This window comes from Mixophyes fleayi, chromosome 6 (assembly GCF_038048845.1).
Source record: "Mixophyes fleayi isolate aMixFle1 chromosome 6, aMixFle1.hap1, whole genome shotgun sequence".
NCBI lineage: Eukaryota > Metazoa > Chordata > Amphibia > Anura > Limnodynastidae > Mixophyes > Mixophyes fleayi.
The window spans coordinates 193,681,840-193,699,928 of record NC_134407.1 but is presented as its reverse complement, the minus strand read 5'-3'; the positions used below and the strand labels follow the sequence as shown (position 1 = coordinate 193,699,928).

Sequence of the window (18,089 nt, the reverse complement as noted above, 5' to 3'; positions counted from 1 at the left end):
CACGCCCCAACGGTGCATTGCCACGCCCCCAATTGTGCGACCATACCCATGAATTTTTTTTTTGCTTGCTGAACTATAAGAGGGGGCCCCATGAATTTGTTGTACCGGGGCCCTGAATTCCTCTTGGCAGCCCTGCTTGTGGTACCACAAGTCCCAGCATACCCAAACACTTAATGGCAGCCTGGCCATGGTGGGACCTGTAGTGCACCAGGGACAAAATGTTTTTAAGCATCATTCAATTAATATTAACCCATACCCACTGCCAAGGGGTGTGGGAAGAGCTCTAGTGCTGGAGGGGAAAGGCAATTTTTTGTGGGCGGGGCTCCATCTTCCTAGGGAATCCAGTCTGTTGCTGATCAGTCTTAGGTTGGTTGTTATTATGGCAGAGAAACCCCATGCTGCAGGATTAACTTCTATAGTGTCACCAGGCTCGTAAAGGCAATAGTAACGTGGGGTTTTCCCTAAGATTTTTGTTGTTGGGGGGAGGGGGGGGGGGGGTTTTCTGGGAAATAAAACTTTATACACATTTTCTGGCCATAAATCCAACATTAATCAAACACACACAAACTTGTCAAACTAAAAACAAAAATGTTTTATTTAACTTTTCAACGAAACAAATAAAATTAATTGATTGAACTTCATAAATTTTATAAATAACTGAAAATGTTTCCGGCTTTTTTAATTTTGTTTTTAAGATAACTGGGTGTGGGGGCCGTGGATTGCGGGGTTGAGATAATGGAGGCTGACAGCTTCTAACTGTGGCTTGAGTCCTTGAAGGTTGCATCAGCTCTTAGTCAGCTGGAAAAGAATAAAAACTGTTTAAAAATATTGCACTCGTACTACATTGATCAAACATAGGTAAATTATATGGATGCACTTTGTTCACGTATATTGCAAGTTCAATAGAGTTCGCAAGTGGTACACCGTAGTAGTCAGAGTAGATTGAGTTTTTGGAGGCACAGTCAGATATTTATTCTTTGTAGGGGGGAGGTTTGTTTTTCTCCAAAATGTATTATGCCCATGATGTCAGACACAGCTGGGGATATATTTACTAAACTGCGGGTTTGAAAAAGTGGAGATGTTGCCAATAGCAACCAATCAGATTCTAGTTATTTTGTAGCATGTACTAAATAAATGAAAACTAGAATCTGACTGGTTGCTATAGGCAACATCTCCACTTTTTCAAACCCGCAGTTTAGTAAATATACCCCCTGGAATGGAAATCTTAGACCAGGTCTAGGGTAAATCACATTTTTTGAAAGATAGTGTTTCAGAGTGAAATTATTAGGGCTCACACACATACTTATGTTGGTGTGCAAAAAGGAGCATGGTATAGGTAGAGTAAAGGGTGCTATAGATCTCTATACTGCCTGCACATCCACATGGACAGCAATGAAATACAAAGCACAGTAGTAACAATACAAACTGTAGATTTCATTTTCCTGTGGTCATTTCCCTGCCATGTGTTTGTTTCATTGCTGCCTATGTGGATTTGTAGATAGGTTTCCAAATGCTTGATTTTGACACAAAGCCAAAAAGAAATTTTGCCACATTAAGCCTGCAACACTCATACGTTATTTATAGTAGAACACTTTGTGTGAGTATGGTTGACTCACACAGCATAGCTTATTCACATAGTGTAAGTAGTTATCTAATAACAGTATATTATATTTTATTTTTAAAAAACAACTTTTGTAAATTTCTGGAAATTATCATTATTTTGCTATGTAAAACCCATGTGATCTTAATTTTGCTCAGACCATAAAATCTATTCCATATTGTCCCTTCACTTCGTATACAGTAATAACATATATGAAGATAATATTGTCACGAACGCCCAGCCTGTCCCTGATACAGCAATTGGAACAGCTGGCCGTGACTGGCGTCACCTTATTCACTTAGCAATGAATACACCTTTTCTGCCACCACAAAGGATTTATTATGGTGTCCTTACGTTCACCAGAAATACTTATTAATGTTTCACACTTAAATCACATACACATGTAGCATGAGCCTCCCTGGGCGTTGTAAATTCTGAAAGAATCACTTAGAATTATGCTAGATTAAATATGTTTAATCTGAAAAATATTTCCAAGGCTTATTTACAAAAAGGTAATAAAACAGACATACAATGGGTTGCACATAAGTTTCAGAAAATAAATTAGGAAATAAAACCAGAATCCCTACTTACAAGTTCAGGAATTGGCGTGTGAGGAATACACGCTGCGAAGAATGACACATTTCAGTCTTGACAGACTCCCTCAAAGAAATGAACGATTTGATGTAGAAGAGGAGAAGATTTTAAACCTTTTTTTCCTCGTAACCCTCACCCCCCCCACCTTTGGAGTTTATCTGTCAATAAAGACAGATTGATCTCCCAAATGTCACAGGGCTTCAAAGTGAGCTAGGGATGTCTGGAGATCGGAATGTTCACAAGACCATAAGTTCTCACCTCTGCTCCTTCTTGCTGGGCTAGATGGTTTACAACTTTGGGTTCAAACTCCCAAGACCCTTATCTATCTTGGGCCTGGCTAGTTTCAAAAGATTAATGGTACTTGCATAAGTTCAAACTCATGTCATCTAGCAAAGCACACATTGAGATTGCTTTACAAGGTTACATACAATATACATTGTCATACATGAATTCAACAGAGAGTAGCAGTCATTAGATATACAACAAAGTCGCCACAAATATCTATTACAATATCTGAAGACAGCTGACATAAGCAATACCTTATAACAAATAAATAGGTGAACAATAGTAACCAGTGTGAATTTGTAGGTTTACAGTTAGAATACCTGCACATGGCCACTAAGCAGTGTTGTCACTCTATTCTGGCTATCTATAACAATGCTGGGTACCAGCAACATGTTACAAATTACACGCTCTGCCAAGATCACAGGCTAACGTAACTTTAAAAGAGTTGTCACTGTTGCTTGTATCTACAGGTATGGAACGCTTCATGAATTTGCGTGTCATCCTTGCGCATGGGACATGCTAATCTTCGCTGTATCGTTCCAATTTTAGTATATGTGCTGCTGAAGTACATATAAGATTTATTGCAACCTTTGCAATAAAAATTAAAAAGATAACAACTAGAAATAATAGCAATAAGTTTCTTGGTGTTAACAAGACTGAAGAAAACAACGCTCACTTTGAAGAAGATAACGAGGATTGCAGTCCAAAAACAATAAATTTGAATAATGACAGGGAGGTGGGTTGTGTACCCAGTTCATATAACAATTGGAATTCATGAACACCAAGAAGCACTCTCTCTTGAATAACAGTAAGGGCAAATAAATACAACAGAAAGAAGTAGTCCTTTGGACAATGAGCACTGTTACATTTTAGGGATAAGGGGGGCTAGTCCTGGTAGTGTAAGGTATTTCAAGTGAAGCATCTGACTACAGTAGTAGCAATTAGCTCTGAGCATGGTGCCTTGCAGTATTTCTTTACTCAGCAAACACGGACTAATGTGCCCTCAAGGTTTCCAGATCTAAACACATATCAGAGGCATGAATGGTTCTCCTGTGACTCCTTTATGAATCAGTGAAACCAAGGTGCGCTTCTTTATATCAATGAATTATATGTACATAGGAATAAAATTGTTTGAGAAAGTGGTGCCAGTACAGTTAAGTCGAGCACTCGAATACAAACAATATATATCAATATGTGTCAGCACAGTGTAAGTCCTAGCAGCACAAATTATTTTATTCACTTGTACACATATTTCATTAATTTAAAAGAGAGCACTTTGTTTTCACCGATTTCTAATTTATTCTGGGAGTCAAACCACTACCTTTATAGATGCTGCATACTTTAATAATGGAGACTCAGCAAGGTTTTAACTGAACATCCTCAGTACCCCTGCTGTTACACTGAGTTACAGGAGATACATTGATGTTGGCAGGTGAGATTACTCCAGTATGGCTATATTGAGCACAACATCTCATCTATGAAAGGCAATTCAGCTGTAAAATTCATAGCAGCAAGAGGAACCGTAAACAATGGAAAGGAAACCATACAATTTGTATACAATTGGAACAATTCTGGACTCTTGCTGGACCTCTGCGCAGGCCCTACCTCTGTTCCTCTGGGCAGAAACTGGACTCTGTTACTTTGGGACTTAGTTTTGATAAATTGGCAGCTTTTTGGATAAGACAGGCAGCCCTTTCTGTAAGGTTGGTAGCTCTCTCTCTTAAGTGTGCAGGTTTCTCTGTGAGACTTACAGCTCTGTCTAAGGGATTTTTAGTCCTCATCTCCTATACTCTTTTTCTGTAGTGAACACCCTACACTATTCTGCCTGTGTCTGAAGCATTTTCGCTCATTCTTTTCTGGTAGGCTCAATACCTGTGGCTGCCCTGCATCTCAAGCTTCGGCAGCTCCTCAGCATATGGTGCGAGTCTCAGCAATGGCTGTGTACCTCCTCTAATGACACATTCCCATGCTTCTCCTTCTCTCCTTTAGCACCAAGCTCCACCTGATTGGCAGGCACTGTAATTTCTTTTGTCCTCAGTAATTTGGATGCTGGAAAGTATAGTTTTCGACACCCAAAGCTGGCAACCATTAGCCTGTTTTTCATGCTAGTGCTTGTGTCATGGTAATGTCTGTAGTTGTGGACTCCTTATTGTTAGCCAAGGGATTGTGCTGGCAGAAACAGAAGCAAGGAGTAGACACCTGATATTCACCAAGGACCCCCACAAAGATGTTCAGGCTTCGCAACTGGTGGGTCCACAGGTTGCTGCCCTCTGCTCTGCCCCCTGGCATGATGTTGGTACCAAAATTATGCAAAAAAAAGAGATGGAGATGGATGTAAACACCCAGTCTATGCTTAGGCTGGAGGCCCAGAAGACCCGCAATAGGCCTGATTAATGGAGCCTGCCCTCTCTCTCCATTCATAACCCCAGGGACCATTACCATATTTTAATACAGCTGAGAAATACATTTTCAAAGCTTTTCCCACACACAAACAATCTCTCTGAAGTTTTAATGTACACAAGGCCATTCAGTCCTTTCCCAGTGCTTCTGTCACAACGTATACACACACATACATGGGGAAGATACCTGTACACATTTATGAAGAAAACTTATATATAAAAATCATTGGTCTGTTTGTTTGTCTATTCGGTTATGCATTCAGACACCCCTGCACCGATTGTGATGAAACCAACATGAGGTGGTCTAGTTGAATACTGGCCATATTTTAGAGGGGTTAGGGTCCTGGTCGGACCTCCTGTTGGTGTACGCTGGGCAGAACTTTGACCCAGGGAGCCTATTCTGAGCCTTCCACTGGATGGATTTGGATGACATTTACTGTAATATAAAAACATAAACAACACCAGGCAGCCCCCCTATGGATGTGTTGGAAGAGCTGCTAAGCGGCTAATTATTTTCAAAAGGTTGACAATTCCATACAATTTATTAATAACTTGAAGATTTAAACCTGGGCAACACCGGGTACTTCAGTTAGTTAGTAATATAAATTAATGTACCTACACATAGATGATACAATATCCGTATAGTCGGTGTGTAAGATTGTTATTCAAGATCCAGTATTGTATAAGTAACATTAACATTATTGTACAAGTAAAAATACTAATTTCATACATATCTGCATTTTAATTATGGGTTTTATACAGACTTGCTACAGTAACTATTGTACAGAGACCTCTGTGCGTTTTTTATGGCATTTAATGTGGAAAAAGAGCCATAAAACAGTCCATATCCAAAGTGTACTACACAATCTGCAAGATTTTTACCAACTGATGCACTTTATAATACTATAACAGCAATTAGTTCCTCTATCAGCCAAATCCTTGAGTTTTTGCAAGAAGGCTTAGAGAAGTCTGGCAGGGAACACACTGAGGATACAGATTTCTGCCTTCGTGACATTACTACACAAAAAACTTCACAGCAAATAAATCTGTCATAAGATTCATGTAGGGAGCAAAAATAATAAGCCCAGTATCTCAACATCCTCTGGCACCATTGGATCTATATCTGGTATTAGATGTCCTCATGGAGACACCATAAGCGCCTTTACAGGAAATCTCCCTGAAGTTTTGTGAATTGAAAGTGATCCTTTTAGTGGTGATTCAATCTTCTCCAACAATTTCTGCACTCCGGGCAGAGGAACATTTTCTGAATATATTTCAGGATAAGGACAAATCCTGTTTTATTCCCCTAGGTAGTATCAGAATTTCATGCAAATCAGGAAATTGTTCTCCCTTCCCTATGTCCAAAGAGTATATTTACTGAACTGTGGGTTTAAAAGAGTGGAGATGTTGCCTATAGCAACCAATCAGATTCTAGCTGTCATTTTGTAGAATGTACTAAATAAATGACAGCAAGAATCTGATTGGTTGCTATAGGCAACATCTCCACATTTTCAAACCCACAGTTTAGTAAATATACCCTCAAGTGTCCAAAGAAAGAAAAATGTCACTGTCTGGATTTCATCATCATCAATTTATATAGCGCCACTGATTTCGCAACGCTGTACAGAGAACTCATTCACATCAGTCCCTGCCCCATTGGAGTTTACAGGGGAGAGAGAGAAATTTTGATAGCAGCCAATTAACCCACTTGTATGTTTTTTGCAGTGTGGGAGGAAACCGGAGCACAAGGAGGAATCCCACGCAAACACAGGGAGAACATACAAACTCCACACATATAAGGCCATGGTCGGGAATTGAACTCATGACCCCAGTGCTGTGAGGCAGAAGTGCTAAACACTAAGCCACTGTGCTGCCCCTGGTTTGAGCACTGCACATTTTGGACGGAAGCGCATAGGAAGACAAAGCAATGGCTTATTTTTAAGGAATGCCACTAAGGCCACTAATTCCAGATGGGATAAGTCTTGTATCCAAGAGGCCTACAAGATCAGAAAGGCTGCAGGATGGTCATCTGTAGATACTTTTCTAAACACTATAATATTAATTAATGCAGACACAAGTTTTGGAAGACGAACGCTCAGATTCCTGTGGTGTTAAAAAAAAAAAAAAAAAAGCATTTTGGGACTTTAACTGAATAGGGGCTCACCAATTGAATCAACTGCTTGGCTATGACCCCTTAATATCTGCTGCCATGGGAAAGGAAGAGAAAATAACCGTGTTTCCTTCATGGTAACCTAGTTCACATCCCTGTGTTATTCTACTATACTTCTATATAGAAGTATAGTAGAATAACACAGTCTCTCCCCCCTCCGCTCTATACTCAATGCGGCCGCAAGACTCATCTACCTCTCACACCGCTCCTCTTCTGTCTCCCCTCTCTGCCTTGCCCTTCACTGGCTCCCCTTCCCCTACAGAATTCTTTTCAAACGCCTTACAAGGCTCTCTCACATTCTACTGCCCCTTATATCTCTAACCTCCTCTCCATTCACACTCCCGCCCGCTCCCTGCGCTCGGCCAATGACCGCCGCCTCTCCTCCTCTCTGATCACCTCTTCCCATTCCAGAATCCAGGACTTTTCCCGTGCAGCCCCCCTTCTCTGGAATGACCTCCCTCGCTCCATCCGCCTCTCTCCTACTCTGTGCTCCTTCAAACGTGCACTCAAAACTCACCTCTTTCTCAAAGCCTACCAACCATCCACTTAACCCCCATCTCCTCCACTCATTCTCCCCTCTCTCCCATTCCCTTAACTGGCCCCTTTTGTGCCTGGTCTGTTTAACCCTCCCTTAGGATGTAAGCTCGCATGAGCAGGGCCCTCTTCCCTCCTGTCTCCTCACCCGTTCTTCTGCTCCGTGTCTATTGCATCTGCCTGCCTGGAGTTTCTGAAGTATTGGTACTTTTTGTTTATTGTTCTGCACGGTTATACCCTGTATAGTCTACTGTTTGTACTATGTGCGGCGCTGCAGAAACCTTGTGGCGACTAACAAATAAATGATGATAATAATAATAATAATAATAATAATAATATATGATGTGCGAAGGGGGAGTAGTCTTATGTACCTTCTAGAGGTGTTTTGATTTCTGCCCTGATTCAGCTGGAAGGGAAGATTAACCCCTTATTAGCTGCTGGAAGAGAACATAATTAATGGTAATAATTTGTTAGCATATTCTATGTATATTCCATAAGTTTGCAAATGTTTTTGTTCCTAGTTTTAGTTTGAAAATACTCACAAAATTCCTTCATTTACATTTTTTATTCATTAATTCAACAAAAGGTTCTTTATTTTCAGATGAATGCAAACATGGGCATGGATAATATAGCCAACACAAAGACTTGTAACACGTGTGTTCTACAGGGTTAAACTTCCAATATAACACCCGAGATGAATGGCTGTTAATTTAAGGTTAATGGCACCAGGAAGCTCTTAAATTATCAAGAGCATAAATTGTGCCGCAGTCAACTAAAGGATAATTTGGCTTATTTTATTCCATGAAGAACTCAAACAGGAAGGAACATTTTGGGTTAGAAGTACCCTTCTCAAGATTCCAATACATAAGACTCTAAGGAGGCTTGACAAAGAGGGATCGCCCCTGAAACACTGCATTTTGTGTATGAATTTGTGTGTGTTGCTTCAGAATATATGGTCATGTTATGTTTATGTCAAACAGGGTTTACAGTTGATATTTGACATTTAAACAAAAAATCTGGTGATACTATTTGCCACAAAAATATCCTAGTTCTATTACGCAATGTATAGCAGTAAACATAAATATACATTCTATACACATTAAACTGTGCTTAAACATTTACAAAACAGATTTTTATATTAAGAAAAAAGAACAAAAACATTTTCTACGGGTGCATTCAGATTGAGATAATTATCATTACTTTTCCAGGGTTGATTTGGATGGATCTAAGGTGAAAACTGTGTTACTGGATAAATGACATGAATGGAGAGTTCAATTTGACAAAATGGAAGAATGTATGTGATTGTTAAGGAGGTGGATGGGTATATTAATGGAAGTTTGCTAGAGGTTGAGGTGCGTACATGAAATAATTCGATAAATCCATCTTCACCTGGGGTAAATATGTCAACCTTCTTAAAAGGAGAAGCAGAGGTGTTGCCCATAGCAACCAATTTATATAGCTATCATTTTCTAGATTGTACTAGATAAATGTAAGCTAGAATATGAGTAGTTGCTATGGGCAACATCTCCATTTTTCCTTATTAGAAAGTTTGATACATTTACCCCCTGATGTTTAATCATAGCGGAAACATTTTCAGGGATGGATACGAAGGAACAAATGATAATGATCTACAGTTGTGAATGAAATAGACATCTATAACCCATATTTAGTACAATATCTAATCAGATCCTGTTGAAATAAATCGTTTATGTTACTTTGTTTCTTCTGTGCTGTTGGTTTCACAGGATTTAAGGAACATGGTTCTACTTGCATATGTTTTTGCTCCTAGTCTGACCTGTAGTCAAGATTAGCAGCAGTCCTGTAGCAAGTAAAATGATATATAGAGGTTATACATCTAATATATATATATATATATATCTATTGTGCAGCTGTAATTAGCACTGGAAGATCAAAAAAAAACGATGAACATATATATCTCCTTCAATATAGTTCTATTGAAAATAAAGCCCTAGGCATGGTTTTGAGGACCTCAATTGTGACCTCCTGTGTGTGTATGAGTGTACTATGAGCAGGCGCATTTTCACTCAAGTAGGGCCTCTCACATATGCTTATTATACCAGAGGTGCCCACATGCTGCATATTATACATCACCCACATTATATAACAGCAGTTCCCCTTTCTTTCATCCACAGGTCAGCCTCTTGTGCGAGGAGCTTTGTGTAATAGGACATAGAGGACACGACTTCTACTAAGTGTTGCTGATGGCAATCTTGTTCCCCCATCAGTATGACCACAATGCACACTGAGAGGAAGAGCACAGGTACGGTGACACCATCAAATGTCCCTTAGTACATTTCTCTGCTACTGCGGAACAGCAATAATGAAAGGTGACAAATGCTTGGTAATACAGTAACGTTGTCTCTGTAGCCACTGAACCCTATGCCTATGTCTAGGTTGCCGACTGACGATACTACACTAATACCGCTTTCATACTGCCGCCCCGGCAATATCCCGGGTTTTTCAAGCCGGGTTTTTGCCGGGGCTCGGAGCGTCCCAGCTCAGAAACACCATTCATACTGCACCTCGGACCCGGGAATTTCCCGTGTTGACCCCATTCATACTGCACAAGTCTGTGCCCTGGCAATTTGTGGGAGTCATCACCAGAGCAGTTTTCATTGGCTGAAAAATGATGATGTCATTGAAAGGTGACTGGTTTTTTGACGCATAAAGATGATGCAAAAGTGGGTGGCGATTGTTTTCCCCATTACTTTTCATTATGGCCGACGACTCACTTTTGTGAGCCAATCAGCTTGTTTTCTGTGCAACCCAGGTTGAAAAACCCGGGTTGCACCATTCATAGTGCAGGCAACCCGGGTCCGACCCGGGAATTACCCCTCGATAAATCCCGGGTTGAAGACCCGGGTTTTTAGACCCGGGATTTTTGACTTGTACCATTCATACTGCACCAAGACCCGGGTCGTTTGAGCTCGCCCCGGCAAAAACCCGGGATTTTGGTGCAGTATGAATGGGGTATAAAAGCATTAAAAGAAAACCTTAGAAAATTTGCTTCTCTTTATGTGATCGCCAGTTTCATATTAAATAAGTGCTTACATCAATGGGACATTTTCCCCCCAATTACAGGTGTTGATCTGTTCATATACATACTTCCATTACATTCTACACTTAAATAAAAGAAAAGACATCCAAAATATTGCTGTTTACCTACTCCTCCAAACTGATTGTAATTGTATGGCCTTGCAGGATCTGCAGACCCTCATACCTACTGAAATATGCCCTCTCCAGCCCTATCAGTTCATTATCACATACCCTCCAGCAAAATAATAATATTTATTTTTTACATATGTGTGCTTAAACCATAAGAATGTGGTACGCCTGATACACTCGTTATCTTGAGCACAAAACTCTCCATCTAAATTTAATAATTCAATAGTCTTGACACACTAACCTATGTGCAAACTAATCAATATCTGCAGTAATAAGTGTGACATCACACTGAGGATATAAGAAACAGTAACACTACTTCTCCATATTTACCATGCCTGCAAATGACAACTATTTGCGCATTCCAGCTAACTATTCATCACTATCCCTTCCTATCACTATAAAAGCCATTTATCTTTCATCATCGCCTTAATAATTTGAAGGACTAAGGTCAGCTAAAAGAAAGAAAAAAAATGAAAGTTGACAGGTTAAATCATGCATTTGGAAATAAATAAAATGTATGGAATGCTTCAGATAAATGAGCGAGAGAGAAAGTGATAGATAAAGAAGGGAGAGCGACACAAGAAAATGTACAAAAGAAAGTATCTTGGCCCAAATGACAGAACATATAACTGTTTTAAGAAAGAGCATAGCATAACTGGAAAACAAGGTCTCAATGGAGGGCATTTTAAAAGTGAAAAAAAGCACAGCACAGTGCAAATATTGCATAAATAGAACCATACGCCCCAAAAAAACAATTTCACGGTTCATGTGCTCAAACACTTTCAGCAATGCATCTTCCTTGTGTGAATCAAGCATGCATAGTTTGTACAATAAGAAAGGCAGCTCGGAGCATTGCCTACTGTCACACTGGGAACCCCCTGATTCATGTGAATACTTACCCTAATATAGTGGTCATTTCACCCTTATTTGACTATTATATAACTGAGGAAAGTAAAGGGAATCTGAGGCTGCCTTTATTTTTATGTGTATATTTTCTTTTATTGTAATTTTGACTACATTCATATATGTGCACTGAGCTATTTTCTTGCATATATACAGCAAAATAACGTAAAGTAATGTATGACAACTTCTAGTGGCCCTCTCAAAACTCGGGTCTTTTGCCTGATTAATATATATATCATACTTACCTACTTTCTCCCTGCTTTGTCCGGGAGATGGGGCGTGCCTGGAGGGCAAGAGGGGGCGGGCCGCGGCCAATCGCAGCATTTTGCCCCCAGACCCCCCCGCGACGGAAATGTCGTTTTGTCTAAGGGCCAAAATAACGCCATTCACCGTGAACCGCGTCATTTTGGGGAGTCTCCCAGATATCTCCCGGGAGAGTTGGCAAGTATGATATATATATATATATATATATATTCATATACACACACATACATTGACCTACAGAGAACTATGCATTATTTTTACCCCTTGTTATTCCTTTTAATATTATTCCACAAAATGAAATATTTAGAAATTCCAGCACTTATTCCAGTCAGTAATTGAAAATATCTCCCTATGAAAATCCCCAAGCTGGCAACAAATCCTCCTCAGCAAATACGACCCTTGACAGAGCAGTAACTTAAAATTCTAGCGCATGGGGCGAGAATGTCAAATGCCGCCCCCCTAGCCCTCAATTGCTGCCCCCACCTAGCCCTCAATTTTAACCAAATGAACCTAAAATATTCCAAAAACTGTGCCCCCCTTCAGCGTTGCGCCCTAGGCGGTCGCCCCTATTGCACAACCCTAGTTACGGCCCTGACCCTTGAAGCAACACTCAAACCCATACTCAGCGACATAAAAACAAATGCACCCTGCGCAAAAACAGCCGCGTAATGTCATAACAGCTTCTGTGGGAACTTTGCATGGTGCTGTTCATTTTCAAATGACCCCCAAAGAAAAATAGAATCCCTAACATTCTGCAATGGCTGAAGAAACACAGAGCGAGTTAGTAAAATAGAGAGATCCCACGTCTGTCCAGAGCACATGAATCCTATGCTTACTGTAGCATAATAGCACATTATGCAAGGCATAATTACTTAACTAGCAAGACTGTAGCTTTGTGCTGCATGTTCATTTAACAATGTTTTCACAACTGCTAATTTAGACTTAACCCATTTGTGTCCCTGGCGCAGTGAATGTGCTGAGGCTTACGTGCAGAGTTTTATCTGGGTGTAATAATCCTATGTAAATTATACACAGAAGGAACTTTGCTGTACTGCAAGTGGAATTCAGCACCACGCAGACAGCGGACAGCTCCACATAGCTCTGCCTTATGAAACTGCTGAATACAACACACTGGAGCTGTTTAGGAGCAGGATGAAGAGCAATTGAGTTAATGGAGTGCTTATCTCTATGGCTGAATGTTATACAGCATTTATCTGACTTGCTGGGAATGTTCTGTACAAAAATGCTATCAATAAATAGTTTTTTCCTCTATTTGGCTGCATTCAGATGTTTCACTGTCATCCTCTTACTTGGTCAATACTGAAATTCTTCCTTGCGAACCGTTTGCTCTAAAGCAAATTAATGCAGCTCTTGTACAATCTGGTTGCTCGCAATGGATATTCCAGTCATGATTCGCTGCCTCCCAAAGCTGGCCCCTTCCGTACTCTTTACAAATAAGGATGCACGGATTCCAGGATTCAGATTGGGATCGGGCCACAACTAGGGTTCTTCTAGCAAGACTCTGTTTTAATCAACCATATCTAAATCTTGATTTCCTGTGATATAACTACACATAATTATGTTTTGCTGGAGCAACAAATACAAATCAGTTTGTCTCATTTACCACACATATTTTCTACAAGTAAAATGTTCATAGTGTTTAATAAAATAGCACAAGAAATTAAATGGAGAATAAATTACATCGAGAAGATATAATAGCAATGTTGGGACTGAGGCACATATGAAAAATCTAACCATCTTTTGTCAGATTTGGTCAAAGTACCTTGATCAAGGCCCCCTTAAATTTAATATGCAGATTAGGCATGGGTTTTGTATTTGTCAAAATCCTTTTGATTCAGTGCACCCCTCTTTACAGCTAAGGTGACACATTATAGTAAAAAGTGTGGTGAATGGATTGTCTAAGCACTAAGAGCCCGATTCATTAAGGATCTTAAATGAAGAGGATCCTTATTTCAGTCTCCTGGACAAAACCATGTCACAATGCAAGGGGTGCAAATGTGTGTTCTGTTTTACATAAAAGTTAAATACTGACTGTTTTTTCATGTAACACATAAATACTTGATAGCTTATTTGTACACTGAAATTTAAAATTGATATGTGTCTGTTACATGAAAAAACAGTCAGTATTTATCTAATGTGCAAAACAGAACACTCATTTGCACCCCTTCCATTGTAACATGGTTTTGTCCAGGAGACTGAAATAAGGATCCTCTTCATTTAAGATCCTTAATGAATCAGGCCCTAAACAATATCCTTGCATACTAGCACTTATACACAAAAGTAATAAATGTAATAGGTTCTTAAGTATTTTATTCGGGGCTATAATGTAACAATATCAATATATATTGGGATAATTGGGAAACCAATTCCATCACGGTCATTGACAAGCATCCTTTACCATCCTACAAGAATCTTACATTAGAATTGCTAACACCTGTGATGTACTGACACCCAAACATTCAGTAATATGGGGAGGTTTGTACTTAGGAATACAAGCAGCCTCTCGAGCAAAGCACCTACACACTGTGACCTATGTATAGAGATACGTCCATAAGTCAGCATTTAGGTCCATGCAGCACCGCAGACTGGTGTCCCCACTAAGCAATGGAATAGGTACCAATCAATGCCATGTAGATGAGCATCGTCAATCCGTTTTTACTATGTAATCATAACACAAAAACCAGGGAGAGATATTTAATTATGTTATGCTATCGATTTATTGAAGATTCCAGACTGAAGAGGATGACACCCCACACAATCATGTAATCTTACACATTCAATAACAGTACATTAAGTCTGTAGAACATGCAATGCTGATTACAGGTGAATATTGACAAGTCAGCAACGCTAGCCACAAAAAGCCTGCAGGAAGACTGGAATGGCCAAATATTCATCCATAATGATTTATATCTGTGTTTGATCTCCATGTCACACGTGCACATCTACCAACTTGAACTATATTGATTTAAGCAGAACTCCCCCACAGATTAAAGTTATATGAAGGGTTGATCACATGACTGGAATCAGGACCAATAGGAAACTTGTGACATGAACTCATGGAGACCACAGTGTAAGACCCAACACATTAAGACCTGCCAAACTTACACTATATACATTTATCCATGACAAAGGCCAAGATAGCTGAAACACACAATTTTAACTATGCAACTTCACCCAGCACCTCATTGTGGAAGCGCGTCCCAGAGTATAGCGCATAAGGGCATAACGCCACCATTTTGGCAGTGCAGACACCAGTGCACAGCATATTGAATAACATTGCCAAAAAAATTATGTGATTTCCTCCCTGATTGATGTCAAAATCTGATTTCTTCCGAGTTTAACATTTTATACATATATGCAATTGCCTACATATGTCTCCAGATTCCTCAAAAACAAGTGTTTGCGGTAGATTGCCCATAGCAATATATCAGATTCTAGCTATCATTTATCTAGTGCATTGTAGAAAGTGATTGGTTGCTATGGGCAACACCGCCACTTTTCCACGCTTCTTGTGTGCCTCTTGATGTCTCTGTGTGCCACGAGAAATAAAGTATTCTTGTACCTTTAATAAATGCAACCTGCTCACATATTTCTTCATTGTCACTGAAGCTTCAATGCTTATGACAAGCTTTGCCAAGACGACATCAGTATATGACAGACTCCCTCATGACAGAGCAGATGCAAGGGTTGACACTGATGAGTTCCCCGTGTACAGAAACATCCATAAATACATTTTATTACTCAAACTATAAAGAAAAAAAATTATGCACTTGTTCACCAGCAGGTATGGAATTTGTATACATTGGTATTAGTTTTCATTTTCACAGGTTCCCTCTTTCAGCTCACGATTTTCTCTTTCTGTGGAATTTCCAAATTTTAATGGATTAAATGGATACAGTGCAGGTCAGATCTGTTCTCCAGTGACCTGTGCTGAGCCACCAAGCTATACAACTACATTTCTGTTTTCTGTCTCTTTGCAGCAACAAATAAGTAAATAAAATCCATCACCTTTATGCGTTATCCCTTAGTGTGCTTTTTACACGTGTCCTTAGAGTCATAGGCACCTATATTATATTACGATGCACATTGAAGCTCAGTTGTCCAAGTCTTTTATTGTTTGGCTCATTTCTTTGTTAAAACTAGAACTGCGAGGTCCAGATACGATTCAATTCCCGACTATGGCCTTATCTGTGTGGAGTTTGTATGGTCTCCCCGTGTTTGCGTGGGTTTCCTCCGGGTGCGCCGGTTTCCTCCCACACTCCAAAAACATACTAGTAGGTTAATTGGCTGCTATCAAAATTAACCCTAGTCTCACACTCTCTCTCTGTCGTCTGTCTGTGTATGTTAGTGAATTTAGACTGTAAGCTCCAATGGGGCAGGGACTGATCTGAATGAGTTCTCTGTACAGCGCTGCGGAATCAGTGGCACTATATAAATAAATGGTGATGATGATGATGGAAAAACGTTTTGCTGTATAATAAAATTTATAAAATATAATATAATAAAATTTAAAAAGTTTGGGGCTGACAAAGAAGATTTGGAGAGTGATCTACACTTTACAGGGTGCCAATTGTAGTGGATATATTAAAAATACATCCTAAAGAACAGCTCGTGTCTACGCCTAGATCTGGAATGGAGTGCCCTAATAAACTTACATTAGAGGTGTCGTAGTTGAACTATGGGGGCAGGGAACACCACAAAAATAGCCAGCAGAGCTGTATCAAGCAGTAAGGTGCACACACAGCACTGTAGGGATCATGTTGGCAGAAACCCTGTGCGGTAATATGCTCTGGGGGAAGAGTTTGTTCCCATGGAGACGGAGCTGTTTACTCCCCACATTCTACAACCAAATGAATATCAAGCTTGGCAAGGTGCCCTCCACAGGAGAGCGAGCACCCAACCCCAGCTCTAAAATCTATTAACTCCTCTCAGCCCTGATGTTGAATGAGCCAAGTATGACTGTACTTAAACAGCAAGCATATGCTATAGGTTAATGTTTTGTGAATTAAAAGGCCAGCATTAACAACGAGGTTTTTTTTTTATGTTTATGTGTTTTATCATCAAAAACTAGTCAACGGTCATGCTGCTGAAAATAAGGAATAAAATGGTCGTACCCCACTATCTATCTACAAGAACCGATTTAATTACCAGGTTAATTATTTATCAACAGAGATAAGAGCAACCTCAATAGGAGCGAGGGCAAGTTCTTCGATAGCTCCCTCATGATATGCTTTCAAAGTATGGCAGCAAGTCACGCAGCCATCCTTACGTTTGTTTTGCTTATTCAGATCCTATTCAACGGCATACACAGAACACATAAACCAGAAAAAGATTACTCATGAAAAATGCTTTCTGCATCATACATTAAGTAGCTAAACAAAGGCCATACAAAATATATGCATAATGGTGCGCTGGGGCATGGTTTTTAAGTGTGCTTCAAGGGGTATTAGAAATCATAAATTCCTTTTGATAAAGGAAAGTTCTTGCCGTTATCGGATTTACAGATGATTGTGTGAAAACTCTTGTAGAAATCAATTATCTAGAGCAGTGAGGTCCTATGGACCTGTGTCAGACATATAGCCTATGCAGACTGTTTAAAAGGAATTCCAGTAAAGCTAGGACCGTGATCCCTCTCCACCAGTAAGGTTAGAGACGCATATCAGAAGTCCTGTTCGCTTTCCTCCAGGAGGGCTAGAGACTTCTGATATGAAATCCTGTTCATTCTCTTCTAGGAAGATTAGAGACTAAGGGCTTGAGTCATTAAGGAGAGCAAAGCATAAAAAAGGAGTAAATGTTCTCCAGGACAAACCATGTTACAATACAAGGGGTGCAAATTAGTTTATTATTTTGCATATAAGTTAAATACTGGCTGTAGCACACAAATACTTGATGGCTTTATTTTTACACTGAAATATAAAAGTTAATCTAGGACATGCCTTACCCCAACTACAAACCTGTCGCTATATTTTAAATTTACCTCCCTCCTCCAATTCAACATGGTTTTGCCCAGGTGCAGAGTTACTCCTTTTATGTACTTTGCTCTCCTTAATGACTTGAGCCCTAAATATCATAAGTCCTGTTCCTGCTCCTCCAAGAAGATAGGGACTGCATATCAGAAGTCCTTCCAGGAAGA

The 18,089-nt window shown here is 39.8% G+C and overlaps 1 non-coding gene across 1 annotated transcript; it reads right to left on the bottom strand.

Moving 5' to 3' along the window:
- Window positions 1–2,945: 2,945 nt before the first annotated feature.
- On the bottom strand, window positions 2,946–3,048 carry LOC142095980 (U6 spliceosomal RNA). Its single transcript, XR_012678046.1, has one exon. It is a non-coding gene; the product is annotated as a U6 spliceosomal RNA (small nuclear RNA).
- Between the last annotated feature and the right edge of the window lie 15,041 nt (window positions 3,049–18,089).